The 24,630-nt window shown below is 46.5% G+C and overlaps 2 non-coding genes across 2 annotated transcripts; both read left to right on the forward strand.

Moving 5' to 3' along the window:
• Window positions 1–3,338: 3,338 nt before the first annotated feature.
• Window positions 3,339–3,410, forward strand: TRNAW-CCA (transfer RNA tryptophan (anticodon CCA)). Its single transcript has one exon. It is a non-coding gene; the product is annotated as a tRNA-Trp (tRNA).
• An 11,400-nt stretch (window positions 3,411–14,810) lies between these two features.
• Window positions 14,811–14,882, forward strand: TRNAG-UCC (transfer RNA glycine (anticodon UCC)). The gene has a single exon. It is a non-coding gene; the product is annotated as a tRNA-Gly (tRNA).
• The last annotated feature ends 9,748 nt before the right edge of the window (window positions 14,883–24,630 follow it).

Consider the following 24,630-nt stretch of genomic DNA (forward strand, 5'->3'; position numbering starts at 1 on the left):
ACCTGCATTGCACGACTTTCTAAGTTGGTCTCCGGCGACGTGGGACTCCTTTGTGCAACTTCGGTGAGCACTGTTTCACGCATCCTCGTAGTGCCTGTTTCTGGCACTTCTCCGGGTGCTACCTGCTTCAGTGAGGGCTCTTTGTCTTGCTCGACGTCCCCTGTCTCTGCAGGTCCAATTTGCGACCTCCTGGTCCCTCCTGGGCCCCAGCAGCGTCCAAAAACGCCAAACGCACGATTTGCGTGTAGCAAGGCTTGTTGGCGTCCTTCCGGCGGGAAAACACTTCTGCACGACTCTACAAGGCAAGACGGGTTCCGTCCACCAAAGGGGAAGTCTCTAGCCCTTTTCGTTCCTGCAGAAACCTCAGCTTCTTCTGTCCAGTCGAAGCTTCTTTGCACCCGCAGCTGGCATTTCCTGGGCATCTGCCCATCTCCGACTTGCTTGTGACTTTTGGACTTGGTCCCCTTGTTCCACAGGTACCCTAGATTGGAAATCCACAGTTGTTGCATTGCTGGTTTGTGTCTTTCCTGCATTATTCCTCTAACACGACTCTTTTGTCCTTAGGGGAACTTTAGTGCACTTTGCACTCACTTTTCAGGGTCTTGGGGAGGGTTATTTTTCTAACTCTCACTATTTTCTAATAGTCCCAGCGACCCTCTACAAGGTCACATAGCTTTGGGGTCCATTCGTGGTTCGCATTCCACTTTTGGAGTATATGGTTTGTGTTGCCCCTATCCCTATGTTTCCCCATTGCATCCTATTGTAACTATACATTGTTTGCACTGTTTTCTAAGACTATACTGCATATTTTTGCTATTGTGTATATATATCTTGTGTATATTTCCTATCCTCTCACTGAGGGTACACTCTAAGATACTTTGGCATATTGTCATAAAAATAAAGTACCTTTATTTTTAGTATAACTGTGTATTGTGTTTTCTTATGATATTGTGCATATGACACTAAGTGGTACTGTAGTAGCTTCACACGTCTCCTAGTTCAGCCTAAGCTGCTCTGCTAAGCTACCATTATCTATCAGCCTAAGCTGCTAGACACCCTATACACTAATAAGGGATAACTGGGCCTGGTGCAAGGTGCAAGTACCCCTTGGTACTCACTACAAGCCAGTCCAGCCTCCTACAGGCTTCAGTTTTTGCTTCTACACGATCTGAAGGCTTATCCTCATGCTTTGGGCCTCAGTGGGGAATCTCAGCTCTGAAGAACTGAAGGGTTTATGGCATCAGGGAGACGGCACACCAGGACCAGGCTTAGCTGCCACATTCTTCTGCGTCAGGCCACCCCCCCTTTTTTTGCCATTTTTGTGCCATTTTTTGGTCGAGCGTAAGCCATCGGCCTCGTGTCCACTTTTAGAATACTTCTTATGGCTTAAAGCAATTTCATTTGTTGGTTGCAGTGTCCTTTAAAAATCGCTAGTGGTCAGTTCTGCCTTTTTCTCACTCCTTGTACTGTTTCAGAGCAGTGACCAACTACTGTACTGATCCACTTTGGTTTCTTTATCTGTTGCTGGGACTGACTATTTTTGTTATTTCTTTGGTACTCCCTTTTCACTGTGGGCGTTTTAGGCTGGTAGCGACCTGCGTTTTGTTGCAGCATTTCATTCCTCCCACCTCCTCCCATTTCGCTGACATTTGTTTTGGCTTTATTCCAGTGCTGTCCTCGTTTACCTCCGGGTCCTAAAATACGCTTATTTTAAAAAAGAAACACACCATTGTTTAGCTCACTGTTCACGAAAGCCACAATATGCCCTTTCTGGTACAATGTAGCTAAACCTAGAAGCAATAATGTGAATCTTGCTTAGCCTCACATGCATCTTGAGTCTCTTTCTCAAGGACCCCTCCCTGCCAGCTCTCACGACATAGCACATAGGGCATTTCTTACCTCCTTTATTGGGGGAAAAAAAATCTTCTCAGGCTGCTCTGCTATTGTTAACTTCATTCGAGCTTTGTTGAAATGGAAGGCAATTAGGCTTTCAAGATGTTTCATTCTGTTAAAACAAAAAGAAAATACTTTTCCAGCCTGATTTCCCAATTTCTGTTCAGACGTTTAGGCAAGGAAAGTCCAGTTATGAATTTACAATGCCAATAGCTCAAACTCAAGAAAATGCAAGACCTATAGAATTGCAAATGCTTGTTCTGATTAATAGTTTGCAGTTGGTGGTTCATGGTGTTTCGTGGTGGTTCACAGTGGGGGTTTGAAAGAGCACAAAATGTGCAATAGCTCCAAAATTCCACTAAATCCAACAAGTGGAATACAGTCGTGAAAAGTGGCAAGTTCAATCTGCCAGTGATTTTTTTTCTATAGATTTCTGTTTCACATTTTTCTCCCACTAGTCATAGTCATCTAACTTATTTTTATTAATTGTGATATCATCTATCAAAATCTAGGTCATGTGCACTCCTTCCTTGCCTGACTTAAACATTAGTACAAACCTTTGCAATGGATATCTTGGCCAGTGGTGCAGTGAGGGTACATGGTGCCCTCATGCAAGCAAGGGAAATGCATCCATGTCCTCTGGTTAAGTAGCAAAAAGCCTAATTGGGATGTAGTGGTCCGCTCAAATTCAACAACCTCAGTGCCACTGCACCTGCTGCACTGTTGATAGATACCATTGTGATGTTCCTGGGGCCACACCCTTCAAAGGATAGAAAATACTTGAAATTAACTGAAAAGTTAAGGAGGAGAATTTCCTAGCGCGAGTAGCAACTTCAACAAGGTATCCCTGTGCAAGGATATTTCGGGGCGGGCAGCATTTTCTGTCGCTATTTGAGTATTCTCCGTGACACACTTGAGTGATGTCCACTGGCACAGTTCACTCCAAAATCATCTCTCCACTTGGACTCATGCGTGACTCTCCCATTCACCCAGTAACAGTGCGCCCACCAAAGCAAAGCTACTAACAATTGAGGCCAAGGAGGCAGAGTTCTGACTCTGTGCCCTCGAGGAGAGTGGCATATTAACAAAAAACTCTGTTTGCTGAGTTTATGGGATCTCGGCTGACTTGTGTTACAAATGTCTGATCTTTCGCTGCTGATGATACAAGAAATGTGTTTTTCATAGTCTATGTCACACTTGACAGGACTATACATTAGCAGCGCCAGCAACAAAGCAAGTACAAGGGTGTCATGAAAATGTAGTAATACATATCGCATGGATGGTCTGTGTTATTGAATGGACTGTAAATGTTTACTTTAGAGTGACCTAGTGCCAGGCCTGTAGAATAGCTTCATGTACTTTAATCTCGTTAATTACTCTGGAAAGTTTGACGAGCAAGAAATCATTTTGCTTACTTTTCAGTCATCCTGTTGAACAGAACAGTAGACCTCGTGGCGCAACGGTAGCGCGTCTGACTCCAGATCAGAAGGTTGCGTGTTCAAATCACGTCGGGGTCAAAAAGTTGTTCTTTTAAACTCCAAAATTGACTCCCATGAATTTACCCTAATTTCTCAATTAAAAAAATAATTGCATTTAAAAACTCTTGTTTTATATAAACATAAATGTGGACCAAGCTCTCATAGATTACCTGGAAACCTGCTTCTAATGTGTACTTAGAAGCTTCGCATCATTTATAATGTACCCTTTGGGAAAAATGCAAGTGTTTTAGCTGCATTGAGCAACAAAAATAATGCTATGCCACAATTCTGTATTACATTAACAGGAAGTAGCAGCCTTACCTCACCCCACATTGCTAGTTATTATCTAAACAATGCGTTGGATACTTCAATTGATAGACAGTAGATGGCGCTGTCGTATAAGTCTATAGCCGCATATGATGCATCATTCTTTCCACTTGTGGAGTGGAAAATAAAATATTACGTTTTCCTTCAGCGGAAGATAATACAGAACTAATCATGAACTGTTAAATGAAAATATGGTGCTGGAAGTCAAAATGACTAGCAGAGGACGACTTCGAACCTTGGACCACAGAGTTACAGGCCTACTACTTTTCCACTGGGATCTCTACTGTTTCACACGGAAAAGAGTCCTTAATCCTTTTTATTTAGTGAAATTCTACAGCCCTGTCATTATTGATAAAATATGTGATTCAGCAGAAATATTTCTGCGGTAATGCACACATTATGCGATGCATTTATGTGAGACCAGAGAACCTATTTTTACCAAGAAGGGTTCAAACCAAACATTATGGATCTCTGTACATAAACACAGTGCGTGGTACTTCATGAGATGTATATATGTATTTTGCATTTTGGCCTTTTCCTTTCTGCAGATTTCTTAGAATGTCCCTCAGATTTATTTTCGCATATAATACTGGTGCGTTGAGTTAGTTCACGTGACTGACCACAAACACTCAAGCGACTAAACAATGACTGACCACAAACACGTATACAACGCTCTTCACCCTTAAGACTGGAGGAGTGAGACCATCTGGAGAGGACCCTTTGGGTGCAATAACATTTTCATTTGAGGCTCTGTTTCTCCCTGTCTTTTTACATTGCATGCCTCGCTCTGCATTACTCTCCTTCCTGACACATTCTGCTCAGCCCCCTCCAGGATCTTCGCATATACAGAGCAGATGGTTTTAACTTGTCACCTCTGAACATTTAAGACAAAAAAATCAAGCGTTGGGATCAAGACCCAGAGGTACTCAGATACCCAGGGGGGTGGAAGTGAACAATTGTATATTGTATATTCAAAGGCACTTTTAACATGCTTATGATCTAAACCTACTTAAGCATTTAAGTGAACCAACATATCTGTTATCATATGTTGTTATGTTACCTTCTGTTGCTTTGTGTTGTGTGTGCTGTGTATGTGTGGTGTGGTGTTACAATATTATAACACACATCTGTCACCTAACAGATCTAGAATATCAAGGTACGTTCAGCTCATGGGGCATCGTCCTGCAAAAATTAGAACCGCCCGGACATACTAATCTTTTAATACCGCAACAAAAGAAGGGCAGATCAATTTTAAAAGGGGCCGTGGAAGTAGAAACCTCCCCAAGTAATCGGGAACATTTGACAATATTAGAACATTGGAATGCTGGGGGCTCCATTGAAAACAATGGAGTGCTGCAGGCTTTTACTGGCCGGTAAAAGCCCGCAGCGCCAACATTCCAATGTTTGCTTTGTTCACAGCAACAGCTGTGAACAAAGCCTCATGGAGCCAGAGGGGATATTAATCCCCTCTGGCTCCGTGAACATTTTTTTTTTTTTTAATGGAACATTCTGCCCTGTGTGGCAGAATGTTCTAATAGCCTTAGAACCCGCCGTAGCGGGCTCTACCGGCTATTAAAGTCCCTCTCCCTTGTTAAATGCCCGAGCCGAGCGGGCCTTTAATAGCCGGTAGAGCCCGCTACGGCGGGATCTAAGGCTATAGTAAAGCATCATAGCATGCTTCATAACGGCACGCACCAACAGTTCTTCATCGGTATGCCCTCGACAGTCAAACAGGCTGGAAGGCAAATTTTAAACGACAACAATCATAACTGGTCCTGATGAAAACTCAGAAAAAATCTGTAAGGAAATGCCTCCTTGGCATGGTTACCCCCTGACTTTTTGCCTTTGCTGATGCCAAGTTATGATTTGAAAGTGTGCTGAGGCCTGCTAACCAGGCCCCAGCACCACTCTTCTTTCCCTAACCTGTACCTTTGTTTCCACAATTGGCACACCCTGGCATCCAGGTAAGTCCCTTGTAACTGGTACCCCTGGTACCAAGGGCCCTGATGCCAGGGAAGGTCTCTAAGGGCTGCAGCATGTCTTATGCCACCCTGGAGGCCCCTCACTCAGCACAGACACACTGCTTGCCAGCTTGTGTGTGCTGGTGGGGAGAAAATGACTCAGGGTGCCATGCCAACCTCACACTATCTATGGCATAGGTAAGTCACCCCTCTGGCAAGCCTTACAGCCCTAAGGCAGGGTGCACTATACCATAGGTGAGGGCATAGGTGCATGAGCACTATGCCCCTACAGTGTCTAAGCAAAACCTTGGACATTGTAAGTGCAGGGTAGCCATAAGAGTATATGGTCTGGGAGTCTGTCATACACGAACACCCCAGCACCATAATGGCTACACTGGAAACTGGGAAGTTTGGTATCAAACTTCTCAGCATAATAAATGCACACTGATGCCAGTGTACATTTTATTGTGAAATACACCCCAGAGGGCATCTTAGAGATGCCCCCTGAAAACATACCCGACTTCCAGTGTGGGCTGACTAGTTTTACCAGCCTGCCACACACCAGACATGTTGCTGGCCACATGGGGAGAGTGCCTTTGTCACTCTGTGGCTAGTAACAAAGCCTGTACTGGGTGGAGGTGCTTCTCACCTCCCCCTGCAGGAACTGTAACACCTGGCTGTGAGCCTCAAAGGCTCACCCCCTTTGTTACAGCACCCCAGGGCACTCCAGCTAGTGGAGTTGCCAGCCCCCTCCGGCCACGGCCCCACTTTTGGCAGCAAGGCCGGAGGAGATAATGAGAAAAACAAGGAGGAGTCACTGGCCAGTCATGGCAGCCCCTAAGGTGTCCTGAGCTGAGGTGACTCTGACTTTTAGAAATCCTCCATCTTGCAGATGGAGGATTCCCCCAATAGGATTAGGGATGTGCCCCCCTCCCCTCAGGGAGGAGGCACAAAGAGGGTGTAGCCACCCTCAGGGCTAGTAGCCATTGGCTACTAACCCCCCAGACCTAAACACACCCCTAAATTGAGTATTTAGGGGCTCCCAGAACCTAGCAAGATAGATTCCTGCAACCTGAAGACGAAGAAGGACTGCTGGCCTGAAAGCCCTGCAGAGAAGACGGAGACACCAACTGCTTTGGCCCCAGCCCTACCGGCCTGTCTCCCCACTTCAAGAAAAACTGCAACAGCGACGCGTTCCACAGGGTCCAGCGACCTCTGGACCCTCAGAGGACTACCCTGCATCTAAAAGGACCAAGAACTCCCTAGGACAGCGGCTCTGCTCCAAAGAAGAAACATCTTTGCAATAAAGACAACACTTTTCTCGCCGGAAGCATGAGACTTTGCAGTCTGCACCCGAGACCCCCGGCTCGACCTGCGGAGAAACAACACTACAGGGAGGACTCCCCGGCGACTACGACCCTGTGAGTAGCCAGAGTTGACCCCCCTCAGCCCCCCCAGCGACGCCTGCAGAGGGAATCCAGAGGCTCCCCCTGACCGCAACTGCCTGCTTCTAAGAACCCGACGCCTGGTAAAGACACTGCACCGCAGCCCCCAGGACCTGAAGGATCCGACCTCCAGTGCAGAAGCGTTCCCCAGGTGGCCCTCTCCCTTGCCCAGGTGGCGGCTACCCCGAGGAGCCCCCCCCTTGCCTGCCTGCATCGCTGAAGAGACCCCTTGGTCTCCCATTGAACTCCATTACAAACCGACGCCTGTTTGCACTCTGCACCCGGCCGCCCCCGTGCCGCTGAGGGTGCACTTTCTGTGCTGACTTGTGTGTCCCCCAGTGCCCTACAAAACCCCCCTGGACTGCCCTCCGAAGTCGCGGGTACTTACCTGCTGGCAGACTGGAACCGGGGCTTCCCCTTCTCCATTGAAGCCTATGCGTTTTGGGCACCACTTTGACCTCTGCACCTGACCGGCCCTGAGCTGCTGGTGTAGTAACTTTGGGGTTGCTCTGAACCCCCAACGGTGGGCTACCTTGGACCCAACTTTGAACCCTGCAGGTGGTTTACTAACCTGCAAAACTAACAAATACTTACCTCCCCCAGGAACTGTTGAAAATTGCAGTGTCTAGTTTAAAAAAAGCTTATTGCCATTTTTGTGAAAACTGTACATGCTATTTTTCTGATTCAAAGTTCTTAAGTTACCTAAGTGAAATACTTTAAATGAAAGGTATTACTTGTAAATCTTGAACCTGTGGTTCTTAAAATAAACTAAGAAAATATATTTTTCTATACAAAAACCTGTTGGCCTGGAAATGTCTTTGAGTGTGTGTTCCTCTTATATTGCCTGTGTGTGCACAACAAATGCTTAACACTACCCTCTGATAAGCCTACTTCTCGACCACACTACCACAAAATAGAGCATTAGAATTATCTCTTTTGCCACTATCTTACCTCTAAGGGGAACCCTTGGACTCTGTGCATGCTATTTCTTACTTTGAAATAGTACATACAGAGCCAACTTCCTACAATATCCCCATATGCTCCTGGAACACTTGTGCTCTAAAAAACCTGGTTACCAATAAGCTGGCACTGAGTTTCCTAAAGCAGTTTGAAATCTTCATGTTGCAGGAAACATGGTGCATGGAGCCAATACACATTTCTGGACATTCAGGGATAGACGTCTCTGCAAAACAACCTCAAAGTCACGGACACCCCAAGGGGGGCCTTACAACATACTGCTCCACGAAAATCAACTGGGTGATCAAACAGATCGACCTGGGCATTGACTGGCTGCTACCAACTATGTTGGAACACTGGGCTCCATTAGGCAACAACAGAACCCTACTACTGATCAATGTATATAATCATCCTAATAAAATGCAAAACAGAGAAAATATGGAAACGTTGATCAGCATTGTAAAAATGCTGCAGAAGCAAAATAAGGACGCAATCCTCATTCTGTCTGGCGATTTCAACCTTGATTTGAGAAAGTGCAGCACAAAACCTCTAAATGGAACATACACTAACTCAAAGCTTGAAACCCTGTGTTTGCGTTGCCTGATTCCTCTTCCTGAGGATGCTTCATCCGCACAAGTAACCTTCTTAAGTGGCACAAAAAAATCTAACATCGACTTTACATTTATCAATGAAACTGCACTGCCATTGGTTTTAGCATATAGGATCCAAGAACGCACTGAGAGCGATCACTTCCCACAACTCATTAAGATCCAGAATGAATGGAACCGGCTACCCTCTGCCAATATCATAATTTCAGCCCCAGTGACTTATGACACAAAAAAATTTAAATGGAAGGGGCCAGGCCTCGGTATAGTAATGGAAGAAGTGTACCGCAGTGCTGGCACAATTAATGAGCTTAAAGAAACACTAAGAATGCAGGAACAAGAAAATCATCCTCTAGGAGAACGAGTGACCGATAGGACGCACTTGTGTGATTCCTTAATGAATACATTTTCCATCAAAAAAAGTCTCCCAATTTAGGTCATAGAAACAAAAAACAAAGTTAAGAGCGGCAGAGCAGAAAAGCCATGGTTTAACAAAACACTGCATAATCAGAAAAATCAAGTCTCTAGAGAATTAAAAGAAGTCCTAAAGGACACACGCTGGGGAAGGAAATCTGACAACACAAGGCTCTCTGAGCTAAGAGCCAAATACAAGAAAAATTGCTGGATGGCAAAACGGAGGTATCATGAGGATTTGTGGACCAAGCTGCTCATGTCCAACAAACAGAAAAATAATGAAAAGTTCTGGGAACTGATAAATGTACTAAATCAGGGGAAAAAAATCGACATATGAACACCGGAATTGATGCGGCCACATGGGAAGCCCACATACAAACAATGTTCTCACGCCCAGTACACCATATGAAGGAGGAGGCCACTCAGTCAGCCAATGACCCAAGTAAGATAACTTTGGTTTCAGAGAGACAACGCAAACAGATTTACTTATAAACCAAAATGAACAAAAGTACACACTAAAGAGCATCGACATCGAAAAGGTGATAAGCCTTATAAAGAAATTAAAACTGGAAGGCTCAGCTGGCCGGAACGGAATGCCAAATGCCCTATTTAGAGGAGACCCTTCATTCTGGGCACAATATATGATGCTGCTTTTTGATGACCCCCAGGGCACCACGGGTCTACCAGACGCATGGAAAGGCAGTATCATCCATCCAATATATAAAGCAGGCAACCCCGCTAGCCCTTCAAACTACAGGCTAATAGCATTGATAGATGTGGAAATAAAACTCTACTCAGCATGTTTACTGCAACTACTAGCAGAATGGATTCATGACAGACATCTAATTCCACAATGCCAGACACGTTTCAGAACTGGTATGGGAGCCTCCACTAACCTGACAACCCTGGCTCTGTTGGGAAACAAAGCCAGGCTTAAGAAGAAAAGGCTATTCACATGTTTTATTGATCTAAAGGCAGGGTTTGATTTCGTACCAAGAACCCACCTATGGGACAAACTGAAAGGTTGGGGCTTACCCTGTAGCCTTCTCAATGCAATGATGGACTTGTACATAGGCACTTGGGCGCAAGTAAAAATCGAAGAAGGTGGCTACCTCACCAACAGAATATTGATGGCAAAAGGACTAAAACAAGAATGTATTAGCTCCTACGCTGTTCAACTTATATCTTGCCGACCTAGCTGAGGCTCTAGCATCGGTAAACAGCCATCCGCCAATATTGCCCAAGAAAGGAATAGCATGGCTACAGTATGCAGACGACAGTCATACTCAGCCAAACACAAGTCGGCCTACAGCATAGCATCAACGCATTTCATACATACATAACAATGCAAGGTCTGGAATTGAATTTGAGTAAAACTAAGGTTGGCCGCCTAGTAGACATAAAGTACAAATCTTCTTCATGGTTCATAAAGGGAACCCGGGTGGAGGCTGCCCCCACATACAAATATTTGGGATTCACCATGGACCGCCTCTTGACCTTCCAGCCACAGCTTGCTGTTGCTCAAGCTAAAGCCCTTTCATTGACCTATGGCTTCAAAATACTAAAACAAAAACTGAGCTGCCCGTCATATTCACACCTCCTTTCAGTCACGGCAGCACGACTAATGCCGACTGTCACTTATGGCGCCGAAATCATGCTGGGGAAGGAGGCAGTTTTTTTCAATCAAGTCCAGACAAAGGCCTACAAAATGGTTTTTCGGATACCCCGACCAGCATCTCCAGTCCAGGTCTGCCTAGAATTGGGTCTGAAAAACTACGAATTTCAGAGTAAATGTGCTTTCACCAAATTATGCTGGAGGATGCGTACAGCAGAGATTGGTACCTTAAATAACCTATGTTGGATGGAAATCGAGGAGCAACAGGGTCACAACAATAAAGGCACCTGTGGTCAGCATTTAAACAACTGTTTTAAAGTGCTAGGTCTGCCAGAAGCCTGGGAGCAGAACCTGGGCAAAAAGGAGATTTACCGGAAGGCAAATGCTGTCACTAAGATAAAATCTTTAAATTCTGACAAACAAAAATTGGGAAGAAGAAGACAGCACACCAGGATTGTAACAACATCTTACAAAACCTTACGGGTACAGGAATATTTAGCAGCATCCTTCAACCAGTTGCTGGAACACTAGTTCATGCTCTTTCGATTTGGGTTGATGGAAATGAAAGATATGGGGACATATGTACAAACACTTTTTCCCATAGACACAGAATGGGTAAAAACCTTTGATACATCTGGCCCATGGTCCCTTCATGGAGACAACAAGATCCAACGCATTCCTGTTGACTGTGTGGATACAGACAGGAGTCATTAGAACACATTTTCTGTGTGTGCCCGGTGTTGCTAGGTTACAGGATATTGTATCTGAAAAATATTTTTAGGATATTGAACATGCAGTCCAGCCGTCATCAGTTGGCTCAGCGGACTCTCAATACTCTTTTCTTGTCGGGGGACCAAATTTATGGTACAGGCCCAGAAAGAACTAGGGAATAAAGTCTAAGCCGAGTGCGCACGGGTTATCATTTTATGTTAGTAAAGCACCCAACAGGTTAGCTGCAGCCAGAAAACAGTCTCAGGTATAACTTAGTGTTCGTCATTTTTAGTATTCCCTGAGCCCTACTCATCTACAATCACAGTTTTGCACGGGAGTAAGAAAGTCCTAAATTTAAGACCAAGAGTAAGGTTGGAATCAGTAGAGAACATTTTAGTCATGCACAAATTGATCATTATGATAAGTTTTAGTTTAAACAAGCATTTTATGTTTTTATGAGTCTCTATTTAATACAGTGAGTATGCTAAGTATTTCTACAAATATGTATGTTTGAATTGCAATGGTTTTAACTAACTGTGCCAATAAATTTAAACTTGAAACTATAACACACATCTGTCACCTTCTTGGCCTCTCATTCTTCTTGACAAAGAGCAGAGTGTTGCTGCAAGTTTTTTGGAAGCGACAAACACATTCAGTGTGCGCCCGGCTGAGGCTGTCGATCGTTTCACTGGTTCTTCTAATTGTGAGGTTGTGTGCTGGTGTTTAGGGATTGGACCGGTGTAGTCCGGTATTGAAATTGTGAACACTTTAGAATATGCGCCACCGGGTCAGTGAGTCCACCTCTGAATGCAGGGTTACCACATGGTGCTCTGTTAGTCAGTAGGACAGGGGGGGAGGTGTGTGGTGCAGTGTAGGTGCAGGTCCTCAGTCTGAGACTCTTCACAGGTTTGATGCCTTTGTGGACACCCACAATCCGGCTGATGTGCTTAAGACGAGTCCTGCTGTACTATGTGGGGCTTGTTTGTCTCAGGAAGTGTAAGCCACTGTGAGGAAGAGTAGATCACTGATTCATGGGAGGCAGGAGGGGGTTGTAGAAGGTCTAAACACAGTTGTGTGCCTCTGCAGCTGTGCATGTGTTTTCACTAGGTTTTAAGGGGCAGCGACCATTGGAGGGTGTTGTCAGTTACTACAGATATCAGTGCACCCACAGGGGTGGGCTGGTCAGGGCTTGCTTCAGGTGAGGTTGTGTCAATGAGCTGGGGTTGCTTCGCATGAGGTTGTGTTAGTGAGTTGGGGTTGCTTTGCATGAGGTTGTGTTAGTGAGTTGGGGTTGCTTCGCATGAGGTTGTGTTAGTGAGTTGGGGTTGCTTTGCGTGAAGTTGTGTTAGTGAGTTGGGCTTGCTTCTCGTGAGGTTGTGTCAGTGAGTTTGGCTTCCTTCAGGTGAGGTTGTGTCAGAGAGTTGAGCTTCGGGTGAGGTTGAGTCAGTGAGTTGGGCTTCGGTGAGGTTGTGTTAGTGAGTTGGGGTTGCTTCGCTTGAAGTTGTGTCAGTGAGTTGGGCTTGCTTCAGGTGAGGTTGTGTCAGTAAGTTGGGCTTCGGGTGAGGTGTGTTAGTGAGTTGGGGTTGCTTTGCGTGAGGTTGTGTCAGTGAGTTGGGCTTCGGGTGAGGTTGTGTCAGTGAGTTGGGCTTCAGGTGAGGTTTTGTCAGTGGGTTAACCTTGCTTCAGATGAGGTTGTGTCAGTGAGCTGGGCGCTGTGGGCGGGGGGGGGGGTTCGGTTGGATACCATGGTGAATCATGGCATGCGGAGCTTGCAGGGTTCAGCAATTGTCGTTTGACTACCTTGCTTCGATGCATTGATGCGGCGTTTCGTTTTTGTTGCTGTGATTGGTCCCCTTATTGATTTCTTTTTAAGAATAACATTTACACGTTTCCAGACATGAAGAGAAACACTCTGTCTCTCCCGTTCCCCACTTTAATGTGTTTTCTCAGAAACTGACCCGTTCGTGATGGTGAAACCGGAAGGACTGAAGCTCAGCAGCGCCTTTCCCTGTAGTCCATCTCTCCTTCCTGCCCCAGGCTGCAGTAGTACCACTCGTGTGCTCTTGGGCATGTAAGGCCCGTGTGGTCTTTTGTAAACTAACGTCAGGAGCAGGGCCCCCACCAGTGGGATACGGCATCCGGACCCGTATCAGAATGTGTGAGGTTTTCCACCCCTAGAACATGCCACACTCTGTGGTACCAACCCTCCAGGGTGGCACCAGCATAGCTGCCAAGTTTCCCAGGTCCATTCTTTATGTGTTGCTCCAATCCGAGTTTTTTTTACTTTGAATTCTGGACTTGTAGTCCTGTTTTATAATGGAATAAATAAAACTAAAACTCCCAGAATTCAAACTAAAAACTTGGACTGGAGCAGCACATCACGCACTGACCCGGGAAAACCTGGAATGGATGCCCCGGTCAGCAGCCAGCTAGTAGGGTCTGACCGGCCAGTGATAAGAGCGCATTTATCACCCTCCGCAAGTTTCCCCGCGTGTTTATTCAGCATTCAGACAAGATATGGGGGGGTCTCTGGGATGATGTTCCATCACCCCAGGAACCCCTGGCCAGACGGGGTGTATTAAAGGATGCCCCATAGAATGAGGTGGTTCTCCCCCGCCTGTAGCCCCCCAGCATCGGTCCCATCTTGTTCTTTCCAGTGCGTGAAGTCGATGTGCGGACCCCCGGGACCTCAGATGGATTCTTGCTACATTCTGCCTCCGAGAGGCCGTGGGATCCCTTTAATGCAGCGGTGAGTCTGGTGGACTATTCGGCTTCTGTAAACTGAAGGTTCAACCCTCTCCCGGCAGCTCTGAAAGCTTCTCTTCTGTGCCGGGCTTCTTTCTAGTGACAATGTAGAGATTCTTGAAATAAGGGTGAGGTTGGGTGGCGGGTGGGGAAATGGGGAGGGGGCACCATCGCTTTCCTTAAAACAGATTGTCTGGAGCTGGATAACCCTTGATTGACACCACGGATCTCCCCCTGCAGGTTGGTTTACCGCCCCTCGACAGGTCGAATTCACTGTTGTAGGCCACAGGGCGTGCAGCAGGTAGAGTGGCACCGAGGCCCAGAGGTTTCTGGGGCTCATGTCCATTCTGACCCTGGCGCCCATAATACTAAGGCTAACCTACTGCTAGGACCGGAGGGAAGTCAGCATACGATTAAATTGCGGAGTTTGGGTGATGCTGCTGGTTTCTGTCTGAGTAGAATTGATGGCTTCAGTTATTGGTGCTCAGTCCCGCGGAGGGGCTGTTAAAACTGGACTATCTGGGGGCTCTTAGACGGGTGAGTGGAGTGAAAAGTCTGTGCGGGAATGGTCGCCTTAGCTGCAGAATAACTCTTCTGTGAAGATATCGGCGGGCTTGTGTTATTTCTCAGAGGGAAAGCAGCTCCTACAATAGTAGCAAGCGTTGGTGGTATAGTGGTGAGCATAGCTGCCTTCCAAGCAGTTGACCCGGGTTCGATTCCCGGCCAACGCAGTATATATTTTTGTGCAATAATCTAATTTCATTATTACTGTGTGAGTTTCACTTTGATAGTAAATCATTTAGTCTGTCTCACGACTGACATTGACTCACAAGGATACAGAACTAAGGAAACCACGAGGAATGAATATCACGGAGAGGCCGGAGCGACTCGGACGCATTTCCACCCACAGGTTTATGTTCTGGATCTCCTCCTGCAGGGCTGCACCGGCAGCTGACACACCGGGTGAACGTATGTGCAGCCACTTCTGAAAAGAATCGTGAATTACTCCAGTACTTCGAGCTCTGGCTCCATAGCAAGAACTAGTACGTGTTTGCAGCTGCACATCCTGTACATGATGACGTGGGAACTGTAAGTCAGTGCCTCAGTTCTGTTTTGCTGTTCTGTAGGACAGTGAATCCCTCAGCCCTTTCAGCGCTAGTAGCATCTCAGACCCTCAACCCATTGGGGATTTTCCGGGGTCTGCAGCGGCCAATCCTGCACTTTCTACTTGTTAAGAAATCATTCACAAAACGGGAGATTAACCCTTTCTGAAAGAGGCGCTGGTTTATTGCCCCGAATGTTAGACCAAGGTCGGTTCTTTGCAGTAGTCCGGACAGTTGGCTCAGCTGGTAAAAACTACAACTGTGTGAAACAGAAAAACATTGTTTCACAGAAATGTGTTATAATGCTGTGAGGTTTAGTGGATTTATTGTGCTTAAACGACTGTGAGATTAGCGAGGGGAGTAGTTTGCTGTCTCTCATTTGTAAAAAAAAAAAAAAAAAAATGTGAGAAATTAATTTCTCACTGATGAAATTCATGAAGTTCTGTGAGTATTGCATGGTGTGAAATTCGCAGATCTTGCTGGTGTAATAAAACTTCGCTCAGGCTTGGTGAGAAAATGCTGTTAACAAAAATATACATTTAATTGTTCGACTTACCTTGAAAGCTTATGTCAGGTGACCCTCAATGACTAAAGACTTTAGGGGTGACAGTGCAAACCTTGTGGCTGGTATCACCGGTGCCATTGAAACATAACAGTGCTGCAAAGTTACTGATAGCTAAAACCCTGTCCTTTCAGTCTTCGTTGTCAGAGGGCAGCAAAGCTGAACGGATTAATCTTCTTATTTAAGGTGAAATTGCTTTAGAAACTCAGAGAATCTGACACATGAATAACACAAAAGACCGGTTGTCAAATCAGAGCTCTGGCCGCTTTCTTTAGTAGAGGTGGTTGGATTATTAAATATGAAACTTCTATAGTTCACTACATTTCTACCGAATGCGAGGACAATCTGACTGTCTCAGGAAGTTGCCCCTCAGTTGTATAAGGGGATACCTTCCATCAAACTTTTTGACAGGTGCCCGCCCCGTGATCACGTAGGCAATGACGTGGGTACCCTGCCCCGTGATGACGTAAGTAATGACGTAGGTGAGTCACGTGGGTTGTGACATGATGTGATGCTGTGTTAGTCACGTGCCCTGATGCTGTCCCTTGTGTGTAGGTCTATGGACTGTGTGAAATGGCGGCTGTGCAGGTGTGCGGCATGCTTCATGGCCTAAGAGGACAAGTGTGGACATGTCAGACATTCAGGACCGAGTGGCTGCCTGGGGGGCCACCTCGCAGGGCAGAGCATTGGGGTTGTAATGACAAACCTCCACCCTACCAACTAATCCAAAAAGAGGGGCTGGGCAAATGCTGCAAAGGTCATGACATATGGTTACTGTTACGTGTAACCCCTCAACGTATCAGAGCCGTCAAGGTGAGCATGTGACCGCTATGTTGTAGAGGCGTACGCCCTTTTTGAACCATTGAATACATATAAGGAGCCGGCCAGAGCAGCACGCCAAACCGAGAACCATTTCTGAAATAGGTTGTCAAGGCATTATGAAGAGATACAGTCCGCTCACCAGAAAAGCCGCCTCCTCAGGTGCCCAGAACACTATCAATAGATATTATCGGTCCCTAACACCTCCGATGTGGATGAGAATGCACAGCTGGCTGCCCCTACAGAGGGGGGTTCCAACGTTACCGATTTTCAAAAGGAAGTTTGCGAGCGGCTTGAAAAGCTCAGCCTCTAGGATTTGCCGCAACTGAAATCCCCTATTAAGGTTGAAGGCGACGGCCGCGAAGCCTCGAAAGACTAATTAAATGATTCAATCAACTTCATCGACAGTGAAGATGATGAAAACTGTATTGCACCACCGAATTCACAAGTCTATGAAGATATGGGCTTTCAGGAGGACCCTGATCCAGAGGCAGTCGTCGCACAGCCGGCAGGTGTAAACTCTGAAGCCGCTTATACACCAATGGACCTACGCGACTCGCAAGATTTCAGAGCAGCCGCTGAGTGTAGCAAAAATGCTGAGCAGTAAGCTTATCAGAGGGTCGTGTTAAGCATTTGTTGTACACACACCGGCAATTAATGAGGAACACACACTCAAAGACTTACTCCAGGCCAATAGGTTTTTATATTGGAAAAATATATTTTCTTAGTTTATTTTAAGAACCACAGGTTCAAGATTTACATTAAACACTTTAAATGCTAGGTACTTCACTTAGATACTTTAGGAACTTTGAATGAAAACAATATCATGTACAGCCTTTGTAAAAATTGCAATAAGCTATTTTCAAAGTAGACACAGTGCAAAAATCAACATTTCCTGGGGGAGGTAAGTAAACGTTAGATTAGGAGGTAAGTAAAACACTTACAAGTCTCAGTCCTGGGGCATAGGCAGCTCACCGATGGGGGTTCAAGGCAACCCCAAAGTTACCACACCAGCAGCTCAGGGCTAAAAGCTCATTTATGGTCGGCCTTTGGTGCGAATCATATGGCAAAAGGTGGTTTGTTAAGATGAGAGCACTCATATCGTGCTAGGCAAAATATACAGGGGAGGCACTCATTTTTGTGTCAGGTGTATGTAGAGATGAGACAGCAACTTTTATGCACTAATGAGCCACGCAATTGTGTTACATCTTGGGGTTCAGTCCAAGCCATATTGAGCAGACGAGAGCGGTCATGGTGGCGGGCGCCTGGCTGTCGGGCAGGGTGTAAGGCTCAATAGTGTACAGTGAGACTCTGTAGGGCTTTGTAGGAAAGTACCATCTTGCCTGGCATGTTACCCCCATTTTTCACTGTATATATGTTGTTTTAGTTGTATGTGTCACTGGGACCCTGGTAACCCAGGGCCCCAGTGCTCATAAGTGTGCCTGAATGTGTTTCCTGTGTAGTGACTAACTGTCTCACTGAGGCTCTGCTAATCAGAACCTCAGTGGTTATGCTCTCTCATTTCTTTCCAAATTGTCACTGACAGGCTAGTGACCATTTTTACCAATTTACATTGGCTTACTGGAACACCCTTATAATTCCCTAGTATATGGTACTGAAGTACCCAGGGTATTGGGGTTCCAGGAGATCCCTATGGGCTGCAGCATTTCTTTTGCCACCCATAGGGAGCTCTGACAATTCTTACACAGGCCTGCCACTGCAGCCTGAGTGAAATAACGTCCACGTAATTTCACAGCCATTTTACACTGCACTTAAGTAACTTATAAGTCACCTATATGTCTAACCTTTACCTGGTAAAGGTTAGGTGCAAAGTTACTTAGTGTGAGGGCACCCTGGCACTAGCCAAGGTGCCCCCACATTGTTCAGAGCCAATTCACTGAACTTTGTGAGTGCGGGGACACCATTACACGCGTGCACTACATATAGGTCACTACCTATATGTAGCTTCACCATGGTAACTCCGAATATGGCCATGTAACATGTCTATGATCATGGAATTGCCCCCTCTATGCCATCCTGGCATTGTTGGTACAATTCCATGATCCCAGTGGTCTGTAGCACAGACCCTGGTACTGCCAGACTGCCCTTCCTGGGGTTTCTCTGCAGCTGCTGCTGCTGCCAACCCCTCAGACAGGCAGCTGCCCTCCTGGGGTCCAGCCAGGCCTGGCCCAGGATGGCAGAACAAAGAACTTCCTCTGAGAGAGGGTGTGACACCCTCTCCCTTTGGAAAATGGTGTGAAGGCAGGGGAGGAGTAGCCTCCCCCAGCCTCTGGAAATGCTTTGTTGGGCACAGATGTGCCCAATTCTGCATAAGCCAGTCTACACCGGTTCAGGGACCCCTTAGCCCCTGCTCTGGCGCGAAACTGGACAAAGGAAAGGGGAGTGACCACTCCCCTGACCTGCACCTCCCCTGGGAGGTGTCCAGAGCTCCTCCAGTGTGCTCCAGACCTCTGCCATCTTGGAAACAGAGGTGCTGCTGGCACACTGGACTGCTCTGAGTGGCCAGTGCCACCAGGTGACGTCAGAGACTCCTGCTGATAGGCTCCTTCAGGTGTTAGTAGCCTTTCCTCTCTCCTAGGTAGCCAAACCCTCTTTTCTGGCTATTTAGGGTCTCTGTCTCTGGGGAAACTTTAGATAACGAATGCATGAGCTCAGCCGAGTTCCTCTGCATCTCTCTCTTCACCTTCTGATAAGGAAACGACCGCTGACTGCGCTGGAAGCCTGCAAACCTGCAACATAGTAGCAAAGACGACTACTGCAACTCTGTAACGCTGATCCTGCCGCCTTCTCGACTGTTTTCCTGCTTGTGCATGCTGTGGGGGTAGCCTGCCTCCTCTCTGCACCAGAAGCTCCGAAGAAATCTCCCGTGGGTCGACGGAATCTTCCCCCTGCAACCGCAGGCACCAAAAAGCTGCATTACCGGTCCCTTGGGTCTCCTCTCAGCACGACGAGCGAGGTCCCTCGAATCCAGCGACGCTGTCCAAGTGACCCCCACAGTCCAGTGACTCTTCAGCCCAAGTTTGGTGGAGGTAAGTCCTTGCCTCACCTCGCTGGGCTGCATTGCTGGGAACCGGGACTTTGCAGCTATTCCGGCCCCTGTGCACTTCCGGCGGAAATCCTTTGTGCACAGCCAAGCCTGGGTCCACGGCACTCTAACCTGCATTGCACGACTTTCTAAGTTGGTCTCCGGCGACGTGGGACTCCTTTGTGCAACTTCGGTGAGCATTGTTTCACGCATCCTCGTAGTGCCTCTTTCTGGCACTTCTCCGGGTGCTACCTGCTTCAGTGAGGGCTCTTTGTCTTGCTCGACGTCCCCTGTCTCTGCAGGTCCAATTTGCGACCTCCTGGTCCCTCCTGGGCCCCAGCAGCGTCCAAAAACGCCAAACGCACGATTTGCGTGTAGCAAGGCTTGTTGGCGTCCTTCCGGCGGGAAAACACTTCTGCACGACTCTACAAGGCAAGACGGGTTCCGTCCACCAAAGGGGAAGTCTCTAGCCCTTTTCGTTCCTGCAGAAACCTCAGCTTCTTCTGTCCAGTCGAAGCTTCTTTGCACCCGCAGCTGGCATTTCCTGGGCATCTGCCCATCTCCGACTTGCTTGTGACTTTTGGACTTGGTCCCCTTGTTCCACAGGTACCCTAGATTGGAAATCCACAGTTGTTGCATTGCTGGTTTGTGTCTTTCCTGCATTATTCCTCTAACACGACTCTTTTGTCCTTAGGGGAACTTTAGTGCACTTTGCACTCACTTTTCAGGGTCTTGGGGAGGGTTATTTTTCTAACTCTCACTATTTTCTAATAGTCCCAGCGACCCTCTACAAGGTCACATAGGTTTGGGGTCCATTCGTGGTTCGCATTCCACTTTTGGAGTATATGGTTTGTGTTGCCCCTATCCCTATGTTTCCCCATTGCATCCTATTGTAACTATACATTGTTTGCACTGTTTTCTAAGACTATACTGCATATTTTTGCTATTGTGTATATATATCTTGTGTATATTTCCTATCCTCTCACTGAGGGTACACTCTAAGATACTTTGGCATATTGTCATAAAAATAAAGTACCTTTATTTTTAGTATAACTGTGTATTGTGTTTTCTTATGATATTGTGCATATGACACTAAGTGGTACTGTAGTAGCTTCACACGTCTCCTAGTTCAGCCTAAGCTGCTCTGCTAAGCTACCATTATCTATCAGCCTAAGCTGCTAGACACCCTATACACTAATAAGGGATAACTGGGCCTGGTGCAAGGTGCAAGTACCCCTTGGTACTCACTACAAGCCAGTCCAGCCTCCTACATTGGTTGTGCAGTGGTGGGATAAGTGCTTGAGACTACTTACCACTCTTGTCATTGTACTTTTCATAAGAGAAAAATATACAAAACAAGGTCAGTGTATATACACATAGCCAAAAAGTTTTGCATTTCCTCTTTTCACTCTTTTCTAAGTGCTGAAAAGTACTTCTAAACTTTCAAAAAGTTCTTAAAAGTTTTAAAAGTTTTTTTCTGTCTTTCCAAAAAGTTCTGAAAACTTTTTACTCTTTTTCTATCACTTTAACTCTCTCTAAAAAATGTCTGGCACAGGAAAAAATGTTGAACTGTCCAAACTTGCATATGATCACCTTAGCTGGAAAGGAGCAAGGAGTCTCTGCATAGAGAGAGGTTTGAGTGTAGGGAAGAATCCTTCCTTAGAACTGTTAATTAATATGCTTAGAGTACAGGACAAAGGCCATAAGTGCCCAATCTGTAGAAAAAGTAGCTAATGGTTCTCAATCTGATCCAGGGACTCCCCCAGGAAAAGGTTCAGGAAAGAAACTTCTCAGCCTGCCCATTACTAGACAGTCTAGCATAGTTGGTACAGAGGTTGAATCACACCATACTAATGGTGTGCTCTCACATTATACTGGTAGCCAAGCTGTTAGGGTGCCCTCTGTAAGGGACAGGTCTCCTTCTGTTCATTCCCATCATACCTCTGTATCTAGAAATGTCCCTCCCACCCACCCTGATGACAGATTGTTAGAAAGGGAGCTCAATAGATTGAGAGTGGAACAAACCAGACTGAAGCTCAAGAAGCAACAGCTGGATTTGGATAGACAGTCTTTAGAAGTAGAGAGGGAAAGACAGAAGTTGGGTTTAGAAACCCATGGTGGCAGCAGCAGTATTCCCCATAGTCATCCTGCAAAAGAGCATGATTCCAGGAATCTGCACAACATAGTTCCCCCTTATAAGGAGGGGGATGACATTAACAAGTGGTTTGCTGCACTTGAGAGGGCCTGTGCTGTACAGGATGTCCCTCAAAAGCAGTGGGCTGCTATCCTATGGCTATCATTTAGTGGAAAAGGTAGGGATAGGCTCCTTACAGTGAAAGAAAATGATGCCAATAATTTCCAAGTTCTTAAGAATGCACTCCTGGATGGTTATGGCTTAACCACTGAACAGTACAGGATAAAGTTCAGAGAGACCAAAAAGGAGTCTTCACAAGACTGGGTTGATTTCATTGACCAGGCAGTGAAGGCCTTGGAGGGGTGGTTACATGGCAGTAAAGTTACTGATTATGACAGCCTGTATAACTTAATCCTGAGAGAGCATATTCTTAATAATTGTGTGTCTGATTTGTTGCACCAGTACTTGGTGGACTCTGATCTGACCTCTCCCCAAGAATTGGGAAAGAAGGCAGACAAATGGGTCAGAACAAGAGTGAACAGAAAAGTTCATACAGGGGGTGACAAAGATGGCAACAAAAAGAAGGATGGTAAGTCTTCTGACAAGGGTGGGGACAAATCTAAAAATGAATCTTCATCAGGCCCACAAAAACACTCTGGTGGGGGTGGTGGGTCCAAATCCTCCTTTAATCAGAACAAGGAAAAGAAACCATGGTGCTATTTATGTAAAATAAAAGGCCATTGGACAACAGATCCCAGTTGTCCAAAGAAAGGCACCACAGCTCCTACCACTACAACCCCTACTGCTACACCTAGTGTCCCTACTAATAGCAGTGGTGGTGGGAGCAAACCTACTAATAGCCAATCCAAGGGAGTAGCTGGGCTCACTTTTGGTAATTTAGTTGGGGTTGGTCTGATTAGGGAGACCACAGAGGCTACTTTAGTCTCTGAAGGGGCTATTGATTTAGCCACTTTGGTTGCTTGCCCCCATAACTTGGAGAAGTACAAGCAACTAACCCTAATAAATGGTGTTGAGGTCCAGGCCTACAGGGACACAGGTGCCAGTGTCACAATGGTGATTGAGAAACTGGTGCACCCTGAACAACACATACTTGGACACCAGTACCAAGTAACCGATGCTCACAACATAACACAAAGCCACCCCATGGCTGTTGTAAATCTCAACTGGGGGGGGGGTAACTGGTCCAAAGAAAGTTGTGGTAGCTTCAGATTTACCTGTAGACTGTCTATTAGGGAATGATTTGGAGACATCAGCTTGGTCAGATGTGGAGTTGGAGGCCCATGCAGCAATGCTGGGCATCCCAGGGCATATTTTTGCTTTGACAAGGGCTCAGGCCAAAAAGCAAAAAGGACAGGGAAGCTTGGATCCTGGAACAATGGACCAAGTGCTCCCTAAAGCTAGGTCTAGTAGAAGCAAACCACTTCCTACTATCCCTCCCTCTACAGTGGATTCAACTTCTGAGGAAGAAGAATTCCCTCCCTGTGCAGAACCTACACCAGAGGAGCTGGAAGCAGACACTGCTGAGCTTTTGGGTGAAGGGGGGCCTGCCAGGGAGGAGCTGAGTGTGGCACAGCAAACCTGTCCCACATTAGAGGGTCTCAGACAGCAAGCTGTCAATCAAGCTAATGGGGATGTCAGTGACTCTCACAGAGTTTACTGGGAGGACAACCTCTTGTACACTGAGCATAGAGATCCTAAACCTGGAGCTGCCAGGAGATTAGTGATTCCTCAGGAGTACAGAAAGTTCCTCCTAACACTGGCACATGACATTCCCTTAGCTGGGCACCTGGGTCAAATGAAAACTTGGGACAGATTGGTACCATTGTTTCATTGGCCTAGGATGTCTGAGGACACAAAGGAATTTTGCATGTCCTGTGAAACCTGTCAAGCCAGTGGCAAGACAGGTGGCACCCCAAAGGCACCCCTTATCCCACTGCCTGTGGTTGGGGTTCCCTTTGAAAGGGTAGGGGTTGACATAGTTGGCCCCCTTGTCCCTCCTACTGCTTCAGGCAATAGGTTTATCTTGGTGGTAGTGGACCATGCCACAAGATATCCTGAAGCAATTCCTTTAAGGACCACTACAGCTCCTGCAGTGGCAAAGGCCCTCCTGGGAATATTTTCCAGGGTGGGCTTCCCAAAGGAAGTAGTATCAGACAGAGGAAGCAATTTCATGTCTGCATACTTAAAGGCCATGTGGAAGGAGTGTGGTGTAACTTACAAGTTCACAACACCCTATCATCCACAAACAAATGGACTGGTGGAGAGATTTAATAAAACTCTCAAAGGCATGATTATGGGACTCCCTGAAAAACTCCGCAGGAGATGGGATATCCTTCTACCATGCCTCCTTTTTGCCTACAGGGAGGTACCCCAGAAAGGAGTGGGCTTCAGCCCCTTTGAACTTCTTTTTGGACACCCTGTTAGGGGTCCACTCACACTTGTAAAGGAGGGTTGGGAACAACCTTTAAAAGCTCCTAAGCAGGATATTGTGGATTATGTACTTGGTCTCAGATCAAGGATGGCTGAGTACATGAAAAAGGCCAGTAAAAACCTTCAGGCCAGCCAAGAGCTCCAGAAGCAATGGCATGATCAGAAGGCTGTTTTGGTTCAGTACCAACCAGGGCAGAAAGTGTGGGTCTTGGAGCCTGTGGCCCCAAGAGCACTCCAAGATAAATGGAGTGGACCCTACACAATTGTTGAAAAGAAGGGTGAAGTCACCTACTTGGTTGACTTAGGCACTGCCAGGAGTCCCCTTAGGGTGCTCCATGTCAACCGCCTGAAACCCTACTATGAC

The sequence above is a fragment of the Pleurodeles waltl genome, chromosome 12 (genome assembly GCF_031143425.1).
Source record: "Pleurodeles waltl isolate 20211129_DDA chromosome 12, aPleWal1.hap1.20221129, whole genome shotgun sequence".
Lineage (NCBI taxonomy): Eukaryota > Metazoa > Chordata > Amphibia > Caudata > Salamandridae > Pleurodeles > Pleurodeles waltl.